Source organism: Dermacentor silvarum, chromosome 4 (genome assembly GCF_013339745.2).
Source record: "Dermacentor silvarum isolate Dsil-2018 chromosome 4, BIME_Dsil_1.4, whole genome shotgun sequence".
NCBI lineage: Eukaryota > Metazoa > Arthropoda > Arachnida > Ixodida > Ixodidae > Dermacentor > Dermacentor silvarum.
This window is the reverse complement of record NC_051157.2, coordinates 186,558,047-186,576,174: the sequence shown is the minus strand read 5'-3', so window position 1 is coordinate 186,576,174 and position 18,128 is coordinate 186,558,047.

Sequence of the window (18,128 nt, the reverse complement as noted above, 5' to 3'; positions counted from 1 at the left end):
CCGTTCACCCCAGCTGCGTCGTTCCCCGTCCCCTGCTTACCGTCGCCGCTCTCCGACGGGAAACTGACTGGAGCAGCTCCGGGAGGTGACGCTGCTCTAGCACCCCGGCCTGAAATTCCTCTGTTGACCCTGCCTACTGATCGGAACCTTTTGGACGTGGATGTGGATGGTTTGCCTGTTACAGCACTCATCGACACTGGAGCGCAAGTTTCCATCATGAGTGCTGACCTTCGAACGCGCCTGAAGAAAGTCCTTACTCCTGCTCCGACTCGACTGCTACAGGTCGCCGACGGTGGAACTCCGGCTGTGCTCGGAATGTGTGCTGCACGTGTCAGTGTCGCCGGACGCCACACGTCCGTTTTGTTTAGTGTGCTCGAACGCTGCCCCCACGATGTGATCCTCGGCCTCGACTTTTTGACCACCCATTCTGCTCTGATTGACTGTTCAGCCGGTGTTGTCCAACTTGACCTACCCCTTTCCATTGACCTTCCTGCTCAAGCCCCAACTCAGCTTTGTTCTGCGGATTTTATTCGTCTTCTTCCCCAAGCAGCAACCTGCATCACCGTTTTCGCCTCTCCACCTGTTCCAGACGGAGACTATGTCCTCACTCCCGCGACTGGGACACTGCTTTACCATTTGTCACGTTTGCGTACAATTCCTCGCGCCACGACACAGCTGGTTATTCGCCCTTTTACCTTATATATGGCCGTGAACCGACCTTGCCTTTCGAGACTCTTCTTTCGACCACACTCGACTCGCCGACGGAGTACGCTCGTGATGTTATAACCGCAGCGACCCAGGCACGCCAGATTGCCCGTCTTCGTCTCTCTGCTTCCCAAACACGTCAGAAGTGCCGTTACGATCAGTGCCACCGCGATGTCGAATACGAACCAGGTGATCTTGTGCTAGTTTGGTCTCCATCTCGACGTGTCGGTCTTTCGGAGAAACTCCTTTCGCGATACTACGGCCCTTATCGCATCCTCCGTCAGGTGGCGCCTGTCACATATGAAGTGTCTCCTCTGGATGCTACCGTGCCTTCACCTCTATCTGACGTCGTCCCCGTCAGCCGCCTCAAACCGTTCCTTTCTGGAACCAGTGAGTCGCACCAGTAAGGTGCTTCTTCTGACGGGGGTAATGTCACAGTGCGTAAGGTGGAAAGAAGAAGACATGGTTGGTGCCCTGGGAGACGACAAAGAAGATTCTGGGTTTTCGCTTCTCTGCGTAGCCATTAAAACCCGTCTGTAAAACCAGTACGTTTCTTCCTTCCCGTAACAATATTAATTCCCGAAATTTGCGGAGAACTGCATTGGTCTTCCAGTTAGTTTCTTAAGAAAAGGTTGCTTTATGCATTGAAGCACAAAATTAACTGGAACGCCAATGCATTTCTCCGCAAAGTTCGCGAATTAATATCTCGGAACTGGTGTCATCCTGAGAATGAATTCCAAGTGGATCCGCCTTGCGTACTCCATGGCTACAATTTGTTAAATGCAATATGGGTCATCAGGTAATTAGTTAAAAACTTAATTAGAGAATTTTTGCTGATTAGTCGATTATGCATTTCAATTTTTCGTGCAAGTAGTGTTCGCCTCTTCGAGTAGACCAGCTCATTAACTATAATTGGGCTATTTGCCTCAGGCAACTATAAATAAATTTTGAAAGTGTTCGCTGTAACACCCTCTCTCTCTATACGTCATGTTTAGCGTTAGGAAAATGAGTCTTGCTGTGGAATGTCTTCCTGTGTTTCTGGAACTTCATTCCAGGTGGATATGCCTGACAAGCTCACCGGCTACAATTCGTAAATTGCAATATGCGTCGTAGTTAATAATTAAGAAGTTCATTAGAAATTTTGTTAATTAGTGGAATATGTTGTCACATGTAAGAGGCCGCCTGTGGCGAGAAAAGAGGACGAAGAAGTTCGCGGAGCGTTCCGAACGGCGCCAGAGCTCGAGGCACGCGAACCGAGGTGTAATCCGCGATGGAGAAGCGACGAAACATCACTATCGACGTGGCTCTTGAGCTGGAAGGTCGCTTCGTCAGCCATGCTCTGACGACGGGAGAGCGGAGGACCCGGCCACGAAGCTCGTGAAGCTGGCAAGGCCCAGGTGTAGCTGTAGTCCTCGGAGACGTCCGGGCGAAGCTCCTTGGACCGGCTGCAGCTGATCACGGTGGTTCCGGTCTTCTTCTCGAGAATCCCTCTTCCTGGGCCAAGCCCGTTCAACTGATAATCACTGTGACACCGGGCCGCCATGCCGATCGACGTAGGGCGAAGAACGCTTCCCGAAGCCTAACCAGGCAAGCGACAAGTCAGCGGCGGCTACCGGAGCTCCAGCCACGTACTCGGCCAGGTCAACGCAACCACGAGTCGTCGGAACTTACGGCATCAACGACACCCTGAATGAATACGACTTGGACCCGACGAGAGGAACTTCAAGTCGACGGTCCTAAGAGCCCACGGTTTTGCTTTGCGACGCAGTTAGGCCGGGGCCAGGGTAGTCAGACTTTCACGAGTCAGGGCTAAGACTGACTTAGAGACTTTAAGGCGGAGCTAGACTCCGAAACCGAGACGGAGTATTGTTTGTTAGTAGTTTGTAGCTAGTTCGAGTTGTGTATTTTACATTGAGTGAGCATCTTTGTTAAATTATGGCTTTAGTTTTGTGTGCCTCGTGCTTCGCCACGGCCCTGCGTTACGTTCTATCACCGACCATTCAAGCTCTCGAAGCACCGACACCTCACTACCGATGTTCACACTTCGCGCCGGAACTTGATACCACCAGAAGGTTCGCGCCAACGGCCCTGAGCGCCTGCTCATCGTACCAGCCGTACTGCGTTCCACAGTTCTCAAGCAGCTTCATGACGAGCCTACCTCAGGTTATCTTGGTTACTTTGTATCTCTGTGTCACACCTACATATGAGTACCACACGGTGTCACACGCACGTATTAGCCCTGCCTTTATCTCATCGTTTAACGATATGTTGCCAGTTGCAAACTCTGTCCACGACGCAAGCAGCCAACAACGCTTCCTTCCAGTTTCCTCCTGACCATCGACATCCCTACCTAATCATTTCTTCCGCGTTGGGCTAGACATCCTAGGCCCTTTTCCGACAGTAACGTCAGGCAACAAATGTGTAGCCGTCGCACCCGACCATACCACGCGGTACGCGATTACTCAGGCTCTCCCTACAAGCTGGGAAACTAACGTCACCAGCCTTCCTCTTATTAACGCGATAGCGTTAAGGATCCTGTGTCGCAGAAAATCAGGCGTCGGCGTCGGCGTAAGCACCAGCGTCTGGTGGCAATAATCATGCCGAACCACATCATCCCGAACCACCCCGACTGGACGGGCCCTCCGCTAGGCGCAAGGCGTTACTGCATGAAAATTGAATTTTCCAAAGTAAAATCTGTCAGAAAAACCGTAAAGTACCACTTAACCACAACCTAGAAGCGTGATAGCGTCGGATTGTTATTTGACTGTACGAGAAAAAAACTTGATAAGCAGCCTGGAATCTTTGAATGCTATCGCGTTCCACCCTTAAGGCGAAGCTTACGCGTCCTCCATTTCTGATGGTGTTTCGCTGTACTTTAGTTCTAGGCAACATTGAGGGGAATGTTGAAAACTGAGCGTTTCTAAAGATTTATCGGGCCCCATGTCGCAGAAAATACAGTGTCGGTGTCGGCGTCAACGGGGTCCAATATCGCTATCACGTTCCACTCTTAAAGGCGAAGCTTAAGCATACTCCAACTTTTGATTTGTTCTTGAAGCACGGCACTGCCAGGCAGTTTCTTATTAACAGAGGCCGGTCATTTCTATCCAGAGTTGTCGACGATATTCTGCAATCATGTTCTACTCAGCAGATCACCACCGCTTACCACCGAGAGAGAGATAAACGTGGTGGGAAAGGCAAGGAGGTTAACCCGAAAAGATTCTGGTTTGCTACCCTGCACTGGGGGAAGGGGAAATGAAAGGCGGAAAGAATAAGACAGAAAAAGCAGTCACTAAAAAATTCAAGGAATAAAAAAGAGGAGGTTGGAAACGTCTGTGAAAACTATAGTCTGTCAGAAAGTCCACTCGATTGAAGAAAACTTCAAGAGTGCCTCGACTGACTTGTTGTGTGACGACTGTGTAGGCCGGTGTTCCAGGACTGTCTGCTCCGAAAGCGGCCGGTCGTCAAGACGTGCCAGCGCGGTCTCGAGTGACTGCCTATGTACGCTGTATTGGGGACAGTGACAAAGTACGTGTTGGATTGTTTCCTCGTCGCCGCAGAGGTCACATGCAGCCCTATCCTCCCATCCGATGCGGAAAGCAAATGACTTCCTAAATGCGACACCAAGGCACAATCGGCAAAGTGCCATTGTTTTGGGTCGGGATAGTCCAGGTGGAAATCGAAGTCGAAGACAGGGGTCCAGTCGATGCAGACGTGTGTGTTGCAAACTAGGTGTGTTCCACAACGATTGTGTGGCATCGTTTGCAAGCACTCGAAGTTTCGCTGCTGCGTCTGTTCTTGACAGCGGGATTGGTTCCTGTGCGCCGTCTTCATGAGCAGATCGAGCAGCTTCATCGGCATATTCGTTGCCCATTACGCCACAGTGGCTAGGGAGCCACTGAAAGGTGACGTCGTGTCCTTGCTCGACGAGGCAATGAAGGAGCTCTCGGAGTTCGAGGACTAGTTGTTCGTAGGGTCCACGACGTAAGGCGGAAAGCAAGCAATGTAGAGCTGCCTTGGAGTCACTGAAAACACTCCATTTGTTAGGTCGTTCCTCACGAATTCTGCGAAGTGCGCTACGAAGAGCAGCAAGCTCCACGGCTGTCGATGTCGTCTAGCGTGATGTCTTGAACTTCAAGGTGAAGACTTTCGCAGGAAAAAAACACTGATCCTGTAGAACCTTCCATGGTTGTTGAACCATCAGTGTATAGATGGGTATGATCACTGTATTTTTCGTACAGCATGATCAGCAAAAGTTATTTGAAAGCTGGTGATGAGAGTTCGGCTTTCGTTCGAATTTCAGGCACTGTCAGTCGAACTTGTGGTTGAGCCAAGCACCAAGGAGGAAACAAAACTCTCGTTGCAGCTGTGTAACCTGATGGAAGGTATATACGATAAGGCAGTATCGTCTGACAAAAAGAGGCACGTGGTCGGTCTTCTGGCAGTGAGGCTAGATAGTGGGAAGTGGCGCGAGCAAGGTGCCTGACGTGTGCTCTGAGCGCTTCCATAACAATGCGAATCTTGGCTGGGTAGTCATATGCAATTGCAATGGTTTCTGATGTTGATGTACATCATGGCAACCCTAGACAGACCCTAAGTGCCTGTGCCTGAGCACTTTGGATTGTACGGATGTTAGTTCTACAGGTATTGTTCAGCACTGCCAAGCTGTACCTCAAATACCCGTGAAACAGCGTCCTGTAGAGTTGCATCATCGCGTGTACTGAAGTACCCCAGGATTTTCATCCAAGAAACTTGAAGAGGTGAGAGATGGCTGTCAGGCGCTTCTTCAGGTTGGCGACATGGGGACTCCAACAGAGGCCACGATCGATGATTAACCCTAAGAACCTGTGCGTTCTGACGTAAGGGATATTTGGTCCATCGATGGTTATGGTGTATGGTGTCCTTCGTTTCCGGCTAAATGCGATCAATACGCATTTTTCTGGGGAAATCTTGAGGCCTTGTTCATTAAGGTACGTCGCTATCAACACCGCGGATTTTTGGAGCCTTGCGTGTACTTGAGGACGCGTCACGCCAGATGCCCAGACGCATATGTCATCCGCATATATCGACAACTTCACCGTATTTGGTAGGCATTCTACGAGGGCAATGAGCACAAGATTGAAGAGTGTTGGGCACAACACACCACCCTGTGGTACTCCACGGTGTGTATAGTGTAGAGAAGTTGGGCCGTCTTCAGTATTCACAAATAGAGACCGCATATGTAAATAACTGCGTGTCCAACGCTAAAGCCGACGACCGAGGCCAACCATTTCCAGAGCCTCTAATATAGCCGCATGAAGAACATTGTCATATGCTCTTTTGATGTAGAGGAACATGACGACAGATAATCGCTTACACGCCTTTTGATGTTGAACGTAAGTAACCAAATCGATGGCGTTGTCAATGGAACATCGGTGACGTCGAAAGTCAGCCATTGCGTTTGGATAAACTTCATAGCGTTCCAGGTACCATTCAAGCCTGGCGAGGATCATTCGTCCCATCACCTTCCCAATGCAACTAGCCAGCGCGATTGGGCGGGAGGAAGTAATCTCTAGAGCAGATTTGCCAGGTTTGAGGAGTGGTACCAGGCGGCTGGTCTTCCATTCTTGAGGACTCATTGAAGATGTTCAGCAGGGCACTTCGAGATAGTTAATTCACAGAGGTGGCACAAGGTACGGTAAGAAATACCATCTGGTCCAGGTGACGACGACCGATTACATAGGGCAAGTGCCGCGTCGAGCTCTCGGGTGGTGAACGGCAGATCCATGCGTGAGTCCCGTGTGTCCGGAACGTAGTCAAAGGTAAGGGAACTTGATCCCGCTGACTGGCCGGTAATAATGGCACAGAAATCTTCCGCTACGTGGAGGTCTTGTCGGCGCTGGAAAAGTGCTAGTGCCTTGAATGGAAAGCGTTGTTCCGGAACAGAACGTAGGCCTCTCGCAGTTCTCCATATTTGAGATAGTGGCTTGCGGGGGTCAAGGGACTCACAGTACTTTGTCCATCGCTCGGATTCCACTTTATCTATGCTCTTCTACGCAGTTTATATATACAGTTTATATATAGTTTATCTATACATGCTTTCAATGCATGTGTCTGCAGACCACTGCGTATGGGACGCTGCTTTGCCTTAAGTTACTTTTGTCTATAATTCGTCCCGCCATGATACCACCGGCTACTCGCTGTTTTATGTTTTACGGCGTGAACCAACACTACCGATGGACGCATTACTACCTGTCACGCCGCTTTCACACAAGGAATACGCTAATGACTCAATAACTCCGGTCACCGCGGCGCGCTATATTGCTCGTCAACAGCCCATGACCTCGCAAGCATCCCAGAAGTCTTTGCACGATTTGGGCCACACAGAAACTGCTATAATCCTCATTGCTCCCTCGTATTGTTACGGACTCGTCTCGGAGTATTGGTCTGTCAGAAAAGCTCTTGTCTCGCTACGATGGCTCCTACCGCGTTTTGCGTCAGATAACACCAGTGACCTATGAGATTGCCCCGTAATATACCTAAGCTGGCGTCATACCGCCCTAACACGGACATTGCTCACGTCGTGTGACTTAAGCCGTATGTGCCGGCCCACGATGTCGCATCCTAACGTGCTCCGCGTCGGTGCTCCTAGCTCGGAGGGTAATGTCACGGAAGATGAAGACAAACACAATTTGGTGTCTTGGTCAGATGAGGAAGAATTCGAGAAGCCGCTCGGATGCCACCTTCGTTGATTCTTGCGACTTTGTCCGCTTGTAATTTGCAAATAGTTGCAAATAGGGATTTTTCGTAGCAACATAATCAAGGTCCCTTAGTTTCCATGAACTTTACAAATTGATAATCTGGAGAAAATAAAGGGGTCGTGGACTAAATGTCTTTTGCATCTATTGCTGAGATCTATTAACAACTGTGCTAATTGGTAGCCATAATGTCTTGATTTCTTCCTTGAGTGCTACAAACGATGGGGTAAAGCACATGCACGGACATATTTAAATGTTTTGCTTTTATATGAGTGAGCACACAGCCCCGTATTGAACTGCACCAATGTTCCAGCACAAATTTTGATCATTTTTTGTAATGATTTAAACCTAACGTAAGATTTGGTGACATAGCTCTGTGGTATGCTAGCGAATGATGATGCGCTGATCAGTTCTCGTTGAAGACATAAGGGCGTGTGAAGGCATCACTGTGTGAAAATCGACCTCTTTGTAAAATATAAATTTGTGTTGCCACAGTTTGAAAACCTAATTTACAGTTAAGAAATGATTACCTCTTGTTCCCCAAATGCTTATAAGGTGGATGATGCATGGAAGCATTTGTCAGCACTCCATACATTTATGAGTCGTCCAGACAACACACGGCATATACGAGTAGTTACGCCACTGTTCTGGCGATGAACAAGTGGTGGAGTCCTCCAATTTCTCGTAATTTCTCATAATTGGTGCTGACAAAGTGCGGTGACGGCATGGATGGGCTCAACATCTGTTCCTCACAGAAGCTAAATTTTCGGCGAAATCGCCTCGGCCGCCAGACCGGACACCACAGGGCACAGTGTTATCTCCTGTTCAATATCACCGTTATAGGTCTTCCGCCACTCCTCGAGAACATCCCGGGGATCTGGCATAGCCTATACACGGACGACGTTACCATTTGGCTGTCCACGGGGCCAATCGGTGCAATAGATAGCCGCAAGCAGACGTGGTGAGCGACTATGCTAAGTCATTCGGCTTCAGCTGAGCCCCCATAAAGTCGGAGCTACTCCTGGCGTCACCGCGAGAGAATCACGCACCCGACTCGCGCACTATCATCATACAGCTGGAGCGACGCACCACTGTCCGTCTCAGAGCAGGACAACACTTTGAATGGGTTTCCAGTTGGATCACAGCAACACAATATTAACTAACCAGCTTAAGAATACAACAGCCCAAGTCACCCACATCATCCGGCGAATAGCAACCAAGACAAGATCGAGGCATCGGGGAGGCGAACACGCTTCGGCATTTCCGAGCCTTCGTCGTGTCTCGAATGAATTCCGCTGCCCCGTACGCTCTACTCTATGCGATGAAATTCAAGAAAATTGACATAAAGATCAGAGAGGCATCTAAGTAGTTGATGAGTCTGGCAATAAGTACGTCCACACAACACCTACTCTGGCTTGCAGTGCACAATGCGGCCGAGGAGCTGATCGAGGCACATCTGTCCAGTCAGCGTACAAGGTTGGTGGTCAGGGAAACGGGGAGGTCCACCCTCTCTCGTCTGGGGCTATTTTCCCCGTGCAGGCACCCGTCGCCTCAGTCTGTAACCTTACTCCGTGCCATCCGGAGCAACATCACCGTACCTCCCCTACCTCGGAACATGCACCCAGTGCACCACGTGCAGTGAAGGCAGACCCGAGGCCGGGCCGTACACAAGCAATACGGGAGTCAACCCTCTACAGCCTATACAGCCTTTTCCCGTATGAGCAGCCATAACAGCCACCGCTATCGTCAATAAAGAACATCGCAGTAGCATTTCATTCCACCGAAACAATCCCATCCAAGCCCAGGAAGCGGCCATAGCCATCGAGCTCTCTGAAACAGAGGTTAAAGTCATAGTGACCGACTCTCAAAAGGCGTGTCGCAGCTTCGCTAGCAGCATATTTCATATCAATATGCTCAGAATCACCAATCAAAAGTCGCCAACGAGACCAGTCATGATCATCTGTGTGCCAGCCCCCCACGGCATTCCTGTCAACGAGATCGCCAACCTCGTTGCTCGAGATTCAACCCGCTGAGGCGACGCCAAGGAATCCGAGTCCGAGCGCATACACCCTGTAGTCTCGTACCAAGAAATCACAAAGCATTACAAGTTAACCTGCAGAACATACTTTGCCACGCAAGTCACTACTGTTGCGGCTTGGGGTAACGTTTGGGCCAGGAATCCTCCAGGCACAAGGATTAGTACCGCCGGGAGTAGGGAGTGAAAGTAAAAGGGTTCAGTTTACATATTATCACTGGCTCCAGATGTAGGAGCCCATTACTTGTAGGAGCACTTGAAATGTCTGCGCTCACTACATGTTTGAGCAGACAGATGTAAGCACAAGTCAGGACACCCTCACGGCACCAAAATTGCAATATTAAAACAGTCGTCTTCCCTAGGCGACAAGAGTTGGGAATCTGATGACTGCATCTAGGCAATCAAAATCGCCGAACCGTTCGCGAACGATTCGGGGAACGGTTCGGCGAATGGTTCGTTCGCACAATCCCAGGCATGTCTTACCAATTTTTATAGCAGTGGTGTTGGTGTTTTATGGGAACATTTTAGGAGCATGTGCCAGTATTGCCTCGATAAGTTTGTCCCGAACAAACGAAAGAAAGTACACAAGGAAACGCCGTGGATGACGCGAGACAACATCCATTTAAAACGGAAAGTGAAAAGATTAAAAAAGAACCGCGCACCACTTAACCTCATAGCACAATCCAACGGAAGCCGTGCAAGTGCATCGCATCATTTAAAGAAACATTATTTCAGTACAATGCTACCAAGCTTTCACAAAACCAACCCAACTAAATTTTCGAACTACTTAAGTAAGAAAAAGCAGCCAGTTTCACATATTTCAGCTGTCGGCGTTATTATTAACGAACAAAGAGGCATTGCCGAACAATTCAATATATACTTCAACAGTGTATTTTATGCTGCAACTGATGGCCTTCCTGTGGCCACAGACACTGCAATTACCCATTCTTTAAATATTATTGGTTACCCTGCAGTGCTCTCAATGCTACTTAACTTGAAAACTAAGACTTCTTCTGGACCCGATAACATACCAAATGTTTTTCTTCGCCGATATGCCAAACCTCCCGCAAAGTACCTTGTCATCATATTTCATGCTTCCTTGGGGAGTTCGAGTTTGCCGAAGGACTGGAGGACAGCCCGTGTGGTGCCCATTTTCAAAAAAGGTGACCGACTACTTTTAGAAAACTGTCGCCCGATCTCATTAACGTCAATCTGCTGTAATAATTGAGCAAGTTGTCGTGTATACCCTGTTGTAGAATACACGCTGAATGAGGTTCCAGGCAAACGTAAGCGTCGACGCGCGATGCCAAGACGAACCTCGTTCTCTTCTCCAGTCGCCTTGCTGTGCCACACCATGTGGCATTACCCCCTCTTCAAAAAAAAAAGAAAGAAAAAGAAGGAAAACATACACAGGCTTGACGTGAGAGCGCCGAGATGGCTTAGGACGAAAACATAGGCTGTAGTCACAATCACTTTGGTGTGCGATATAGTCAGAAGGCACTGAGGGACGACAAACAGCCAGATCTAACCTAAGTGGCTGAAAACGTCGGATATTAGGAGCTATAGTACGATTTCAACCGCACAACGTGCAAAATCTCAGATTGCGGTTGTCGACGTCGGGGAGGCTGGCTTCCGTCAGGAAGGACTTCGTAATTCACGTGACTAATTCGCTGCAACACTCTGTAAGGTCCGAAGTAGCGACTCAAAACTTCTCAGTCGTTTTCGGCGCACGGAAGTACAGACCAAGACTTGATCACCAGGGTGGAACTCGACTTGTCGATGGCGGAGATTGTAACGGTGCGCATCGATGCTCTGTTGTTTCTTTATGTGCCCTCGGGCAAGCTGACGGGCTTCTTCCGCGCGTGGCACGAAAATTTCGGCATCTTGGGCGAGATTCAGATGATCAATATTGTCGCACGGCAGCATTGCTTCTAACATAGTCTGCACTTCACGACCGTAAACGAGGTAAAACGGTGTGAAGCGTGTTGTTTCTTGCGTAGCAGTGTTATAGGCAAACGTTACGTAAGGGAGTATTTCGTCCCACGTCTTGTGCTGCACGTCTACGTACATAAACAGCATGTCAGTCATCGTTTTGTTCAGTCGTTCGGTCAAGCCGTTTGTCTGCGGATGATAGGCAGTTGTGCAGCTAAGTTTAAAAACGTCTTCAATGAGCTGTGCTGTAAAGGCTTTTCCTCGGTCTGTGATGACGTGCGATGGGGCGCCATGCCGTAGGACGATGCTCTGTATGAAAAACTGGGCAACCTCGGAAGCTGTGCCTCGAGGCAGGGCCTTTGTCTCAGCATACCGCGTTAAATAATCTGTGGCGACAATTATCCATCTCTTGCCAGAAGATGACAGTGGAAACGGACCCAGAAGATCCATGCCGACCTTGACGAAAGGTTTGCCAGGTGCGTCACTCGGATTCAGCAATCCCGCAGGCTTCACAGCTGGCGACTTGCGGCGCTGGCATTCACGGCAGGCTTGGACGTACCGCTTAACACACTCGGCAAGTCTGGGCCAGTAGTAGGATTTGCGCACTCTATCAAGCGTTCGCGTAAAACCCAAATGGCCAGACGGAGGCTCGTCATGACAGGCGAACAAAACTTCAGCACGGAGGTCTGCTGGAACGACCAAAAGGTAGGTCTTGTTGGTGGCAGCATAGTTGTTATACAAGGTGCCTTGTCGTAAACAAAAAAAAAAATGTCACAGTTTCGCCCTAAGGGCGAAGCAATGAATGCGATAGCAACACAGCAATGTCATACGAAGGTGAGCGGCTTTGGTCGCAATATGAATTGTAGTAAACATGAGCTGATTAAGTAAGCACGTGTGCTGCGGCGTAAGTAGACCGACATGAAGAGAGACTCGATGACCACGAGAAGGCGCGTGTGAAACGGTGGTGTTGATGAGAAGCGCTTCCCGTGGGGAGCGCGTGCGAAGGGACACACCTGTAGCGCTGCACTGCCGATCCGGGCAGCATTACATGTGTAGCGTGCGTTGGAAAATGTGGCCCGACTATTACTAACTGAATGAACAAGCGTGGTGTGAGCTCGCACAAACAAACATGAATAGATCACACTGAATGACTGCAGACAACGACTGTCAAAACGCTGGCAGCAAGCGCATACGCTGCAGCGGGCGAAGGTACGTGCGGTCTATCGCTTCAACAGAAACTGAGCGGCGAATGCACAGTGCATAAAGGTCAGAGCCGTTTGGAGATAAGAGACGGTGCGGGCGAGCGACGAGCGCGGTTGTTGGCAGAATAGAAATGCCCCCCCCCCCTCCCACTCCCTCCGGCGCTGGCTTCCCGCTTCCTTGCTTGCGCTTCCTTGCTTGATTGAGTGCGTTCGCTCTCCGTGATAGCGCGCGTCCCCGCACGCTTCCGCTCGGGCATACGGCGCGCGGCGAAGATTTTATCTATACAGAACCTCACGGCGACGGCAGAAATCCGGTTGAAGTGTCCATATAATTGCTATCGCAATAAAAGACAACAATACTCAAGCGATATGCCGTGGTACTGATGGGTTTCGTGCTTCAAGATGTTCGAATATAGGCCGTAGTGCGTCATCTGCGCGTTGCCGTGTGGACAAGTCAGTAATGCTTGCGGCCCAAAGGAAAGCGCCGTCCTCCTCAATGTCTTGGTGGGTAGTGTCAATGGGAGCGCGCGAGAGTGCGTCAGCGTTTTCGTGTATGCGGCCCGACTTGTACACGATGTCACGTTGGACTCCTGCAAACGTAGACTCCACCGTGCCAGTCGTCCAGAAGGGTACGGCAGATTTGCAAGCCAGCATAACTAGTTATGATCGGTTAAAACTTTGAACGGGCGGCCGTAGAAATAAAGTCGAAATTTGGCCAGCGCCCATACGACGGCAAGACACTCTTTCTCCGTGATGGTGTAGTTGGTCTCTGCACGCGACAGCGTGCGACTTGCGTATGCGATCACTCTTTCAATACCTTCCTGCCGTTGTGCAAGCACCGCACCAAGACCAACGTTACTGGCGTCTGTATGCACTTCCGTGTCCACGTCCTCGTCAAAGTGGGGTAAAACTGGTGCTGACACCAGACGCTGTCGAAGCTCGATGAAAGTAGTCTCTTGCTCTGCAGCCCAGACGCATCGTTCCTCGTGAGGCGATTCAGCGGCTCCGCCATATTCGAAAAAGTTTCGAAGAAACGCCGGTAGTATATGCGCAAAGGCCCAGGAAGCGTTGGACACCCTTTTTGTCGGTCGGTGTAGGAAACGGGGCTACAGCGGCAATTTTCGCGGGATCGGGGCTCACGCCTTCCGCGCTGACCACGTGTCCCAGAAACATCAGCTTCTTGTAGCCGAAATGACACTTCTGAGGCTTAAGGGTGAGGTTAGCCGATGGGATGGCTTCGAGAACCTGCCGCAGTCGTTTCACGTGGTAGTCAAATGTCGCCGAAAAAACAACCACGTCGTCCAGGTAGACGAGGCAGCTTTGCCACTTCAGACCAGCGAGAACGGTGTCCATAATTCGCGGGAAAGTTGCTGGTGCCGAACAGATACCGACAGGAAGTACTCTGAATTCGTAAAGGCCATCTGGAGTGACGAAAGCAGTTTTTTCGCGGTCTCGCTCATCTACCTCAATTTGCCAGTAACCGCTCTTGAGATCTAGACACGAAAAATGCTTATCTCGCCGCAACCTGTCTAAAGAGTCATCGATACGCGGTACTGGGTACACGTCCTTCTTGGTAACATCGTTCAGGCGTCGATAATCAACACAGAAACGAAGCGTTCCGTCTTTTTTCTTGACCAGAATGACCGGGGAGGACCACGGACTGTGCGAAGGCTGAATGACACCATCATCTAGCATCTCCTTGACTTGGGCTTGAATTGCCTCACGTTCTTTCGGCGAGACACGATAAGGCTGTTGTTTGATGGGGCTTGCGTCGTCGGATGTCGTTATTCGGTGCTTCGTGATTGGCGTTAGGCCCACCTTACTAGACCGAGCGAAGCAAGCGCGGAATTCATTCAAGAGGTTTTGGTCATCCATAAGCTCAGAGTTTACATCGATGTCTCTGAGCGAAACGTCGTCTGTGTCCACTTCAGAAGCAAAACACTCGACGATCTCCGTTGATGGTTCCGCGTAGGCGACGGCAGTGCCACGAAAAATGTGCCGATGCTCAAAAGTGAAGTTGATAACGAGGACCGCTGTCTGGCTATCACGAAGTTCCACAAGGCTTCGCGCTACAAAAGTACATTGGGTCAGCAGCATAGAAATGTTGCCTTCTACAATGGCTTCACCGTCTTGTAGCTCGTCGGACTTGACCGGAACCTTAACTCTCGCACGCGGCGGTATGGTGATGCTGTCGTCCGAAACGCGAAGTGCGGATCTGCGTCCAATGGCGTCGGTCTGTGCTGTTGACCTTTGTGTCCAGAAAGTGATGCAGCGCTCGCGGAGGTCAATAATGGCCCCATATTCCCTGAGAAAGTCCATCCCAAGAATTACATCGCGGGAACACTCGCGTAGAACCAGCCAAGTGGCGAGAAAACCAGCACCGCGAATTTCTACTCTGGCGGTGCATAAGCCAAGCGGTGTGACGACGTGGCCCCCTGCCGTACGAACTGGTGCCACGTTCCAGGGCAACGTAACTTTTTTCAGAACGCTCGCCAGTTTGCAACTAATAATAGAGTAATGGGCGCCGGTATCTACAAGTGCACTCATCTTTCTGCCGTCGATCAACACAGGTATGTCCAGTGAAATCTTGTTCGCGGGAACTGGTTCTGGCGCCATCGTGTTTTCGTTGTTCTGCGGTCGTCGGGACGATACGAGGTCTTCAGCGCGTTGAGTATCAGCGGCCCCGCCTCGGAAGGTCGCTGACGCCAGTTTTCCCGGCGTGGACTTGGTGATCGCCATTGCGTCGTCCTCGAGGTGGTATCACGAGCAGGGAAATACCGCCGCGGTGAGGGTGAGCGTGACTGCCGCTGCAATGTGTCTGGCCTTCGCTGCTGGTCGATGAATTCTGCGATGTCGGGAGGCCTTTGGTCGAACCTAGGTCGAGGCGAATCGATAGAAAAACCCCGCAGTCCGAGTCGTTGGTAGGGGCACTCCCGATACAGGTGACCCGCTTCGCCGCAGTGTTAGCACACCGGTCGTCGATGGGGTGCTCGCCAAACTTCTGATTTCCTCGCGGGTATTCGGCGCTCGTCGAAGTACGGTAGCGGGGTTGTCGGAGCGGCTTGCGCTGCCTGCAACGGGACTGGCGACGCAACATAAGTAGGTGCGAAAGCCTGGGCGGGGCTCAGCAATGTTTCTGCATAAGTCTTGCGCCTGTCTTGGCAGAGGTGATGCTTCACTGCTGGAAATAGATGCCTGCAGTGCCTGCTGCACTTCGTTGCCTACGACGCTGGCGAGGGAGCTGACTGGAGGTGGTGACGTACCGTGGTGCTTCTGCAGCTCGTCGCGAACCACGGAGCGAATCATCTCGCAAAGCAAGGCGACATCGCACCCGAAGCCTACTGGCGTATCCGGAGTGCAGGCGGCATTGACTTGCTGGTTGTACATGGTCTTCATCGCGGTGGCTTCGGCGAGGAACTCCGCAACAGTCTTGGGCGTATTCCGGACAAGACCGCCAAAGAGCTGCTCCTTTACACCTCTCATCAGATGACGCACCTTCTTCTCTTCGCACACGCCCGGGTCTGCACGCTGAAAGAGACGCGTCATGTCATCTACGGACATCGTGACGCTCTCGTTGGGCTTTTGAACGCGTGATTGAAGGGCTCGCTCCGCTTTTTCCCGGCGATCGGGGCTGGAGAAAGTCTCCAGTAGCCTGTGCTGGAACTCGGGCCAGGATGACAGGGCACTTTCGCGGTTCATAAACCATGTTCGAGCACCATCCTGGAGGCTGAAGTAGACGTGCTTAGTTTGGCGTTGTTGTCCCACTCGTTACACGCAGCAACGCGCTCGAACTCCGCCAGCCAGTCTTCCACATCTTCAAATGTGTTGCCATGAAAAGCCGTCGGCACTTGGGGGTTCTGCACCGTTAGGTAAGTCGGTGTCACCCTTTTCGTAGAATTTGCAGTGATCGCAGTCATTGCCACATGGTGTGGCAATATTATTGCAAAAGCTCTCCATGCGTTTCTTGAGGAGAAACAAATTCTGACCAACTCTCAACATGGTTTCAGAAAGGGATACTCTACAGTAACACAACTAGTCACGGCCATTCACACTTTTGTTTCTTCCATTAATTATAACCAAATTGATTTAATTTATCTGGATTTTAGTAAAGCGTTTGATAAGGTACCTCATTCCAAACTAATATTTAAGCTAAAGAGCTATGGCATACCACAACTACTTGTTTCTTGTATCGCTCAATACTTTAGCAATCACGAACAGTTCGAGGATATAGGTGGGCATAACTCGGCCTGTCTTACGGTGACATCTGGGGTACCACAGGGAAGTGTGTCGGGCCCTTTGTTGTTCCTCCTGTACGTGAATGACATTGTTGATGTTGTGAAGCCGAATGTTCAAATAAGACTATTCGCAGATGATTGTGTCTTGTTTAAGGAAATTACCCACACTAGTGACCAAGATGATCTGAATGATAGCATCAATAAAATTTTATATTGGTGCACTCAATGGGGGATGACCTTGAATGTTGAAAAAACGTGTTTTTCTTCTGATTTCACTCAAGAAAACATCTTTTTATTATAGTTATACCCTATGCTCCTCTGCCCTTAAAGAGGTTACTAACTATAAACATTTAGATGTCACCCTTTGCACCAACCTGTCCTGGAACCTTCACGTGCAATATATATTTTTCTCTGTTTTCCGTAAACTGTGAGTAAACTGCTCGATTATTACTACTTAATTCGACCGAAGCTCGAGTACGCCTGTATTATCTGGGATCCCTACACTCAATGTAACATAAAAAGCTTGAACGAATCCAAATACAGGCTATCCGGTTTGTTTACAACAAATTTTTCACATTCGACTCGCCAACTGAACTAATGAGGTCAAATAATATTCCTACACTTGAATCGCATCGAAAAATATAACGGCTTGACTTTCTTTCTCAGTTATTTAATAACAAATTGGCACTCAACCCAGCATTGTATGTAAGTCCGCTAGTAACAAGACCTACTCGCCAACATCACTAAAATGCTCTAACCCCCTATTTTGCCCGAACCAACCTATTTAAATACTCTTTCTTTCCACGCACCATTAATGGCTGGAATAACTTCCCTTTATAAAACTTGTATCACGATTGTTTACTTTTCGTATCAGCATTATTGCCGTATTGTTGCAGCATTTTGTTGTATTGACATTGTTTTACTTCTTGTGTTTTAATATTGTATTTTACCCACCCTGCATGGACTTGGCGCCCGCAATATGTATTAAATAAAATAAAATAAATAAATGACGTCGCAACTTTCCGCCGGACTCTGCCTCCCCTGTTGCGCAATCACCCCCGAATACGTGGACGCAGTTCCCATGGAAGTCCTCGAAGTTGACCCCGTGCAACAGTTAGAAGTATCTCCATGGATGACGGGCAGCGTGGAGCGACCCGGGAAGCCTGGCCTTTACGACTGTTGCCACGTCTACAAAATTCTGTGGTCGTTGTTCGTTGTCACCTCGAGGGAAGCTTTTGTATTGATCCGCTAACAGTAGGCGCCAGGGCCGCGTCGCTGTGTGGGC